The 1,508-nt window shown below is 58.4% G+C and overlaps 1 protein-coding gene across 1 annotated transcript in view; it reads left to right on the forward strand.

Annotated features, from left to right (window-relative positions):
- The window catches only part of CLPB (ClpB caseinolytic peptidase B homolog (E. coli)), a gene marked incomplete at its 5' end in the record, with an annotated part of 103,707 nt that overhangs the window by 55,414 nt on the left and 46,785 nt on the right, over positions 1–1,508 (forward strand). The gene's annotated exons all lie outside the window — the stretch shown is intronic.

Consider the following 1,508-nt stretch of genomic DNA (forward strand, 5'->3'; position numbering starts at 1 on the left):
CTCTTCTCTCCTCTCCTCTCCTCTCCTCTCCTCTCCTCTCCTCTCCTCTCCTCTCCTCACCAAAGCACCTTCAGGACATGACGTGTCTCAATAAATACGTGTTGGGCTGAGTTTCAGGAGGTCCAAGGTGCTTCTCGGCCCTGCCAGCGGTTCGCTCTTCCCAACTTTCCTCTCTTTCCTCCATCCTTTGCCGCGTCCCTCTGCCCAGCCAGCTCCTGGAGGCAGGTCGCTTCCTGCTGGTGCCTGAGGACACAGCGCCGGGGGACTCGTATTTAACAGAGGGGCGGACGTGGTGCTGAGGGACGTGGTTTGGTGGTGGGTTTGGCAGTGTTGGGTTGATGGTTGGACTCCACGATCTTAAAGGTCCCTTCCAACCTCGACGATTCTACGGTTCTGTGACTGGGCACGGCTGGGAGCACACCGCATCCCACCACGTCCCGCGCCCCCTGGGAGCAGCCGGGAACAGCACTTAGGTGGAAAAATCAGCAGCAGGACAAATGTCCGGCGCTTTCTTCTTTCTGAGCTAATTCCCGCTGCGATTCAGCGGAGAGTTCATGTTTTGGTAGAACCGCTCACGGCAGCTCCAGCCCCGCGTGCCCCATTCCCCGCCGACGGGCGGCTCCGTGCCCGTCACTGCTGGTGCGTAACGCGCGGTGATTCTCCCACGTCCACGTTGGTTTATATTTATTATCTAAGACGAGTTAGGTGACTCAATAAATCCGCGTCGGTCATCTTTGTCGCGCCAGGCTCAGCCCTCGCTCCAGGGCGGTCTGACCACACGGGCACCAGCAGGAGTCCCGTGGATGCCCTCGGGCGGCTTGCTGCCCCTGTGCGCGCTGACCGCTCGCTCTCCTTTAAATCCTTTCTTTTCAACATTTAAGTTGTTATTTATCCCCGAGGAGCCTTTTCCGTGTAACAGCGTGCGGGACTCCGGGGCTCCCACGCCTCAGAGACGCCTTTGCCTGGAGCAGATCCCATGTCCCACCCGGCCGGCGACGGCGCTGCCCCAGCTCGGGACGGCAAGGCTTTCTGCCCAAAAAGTTGTGCTGATTTGTCATAGAATCATAGAATGGTTTGGGTTGGAAGGGACCTTGAAGATCATCCAGTTCCAACCGCCCTGCCATAGACAGGGACACCTCCCCCCAGCCCAGGTTGCCCAAGGCCACCTCCAGCCTGGCCTTCAACACCTCCAGGGATGGGGTCTCACCACCCTCTCTGGGCAACCTGTGCCAGTGCCTCACCACCCTCACAGGGAAGAATTTATCCCCAATATCTCAACCTGGCCTTGAACACCTCCAGGGATGGGGCAGCCACAGCTTCTTGGGGCAACCTGCCCCAGGGGATCACCACCTTCAAAGTGAAAAACTTCTGCCTAATGTTTAATCTAAACCTGCCCTCTTCCAGTTTGAAGCCATTCCCCCTCGTCCTGTCACTCCGTGCCCCAGTAAAAAGTCCCTCCCCAGCTCTCCTGGAGCCCCTTCAGGCACTGGAAGGCGGCAATAAGGTCT

The sequence above is a fragment of the Charadrius vociferus genome, unplaced genomic scaffold, assembly GCF_000708025.1.
Source record: "Charadrius vociferus isolate BGI_N301 unplaced genomic scaffold, ASM70802v2 scaffold1140, whole genome shotgun sequence".
Classification (NCBI taxonomy): Eukaryota; Metazoa; Chordata; class Aves; order Charadriiformes; family Charadriidae; genus Charadrius; species Charadrius vociferus.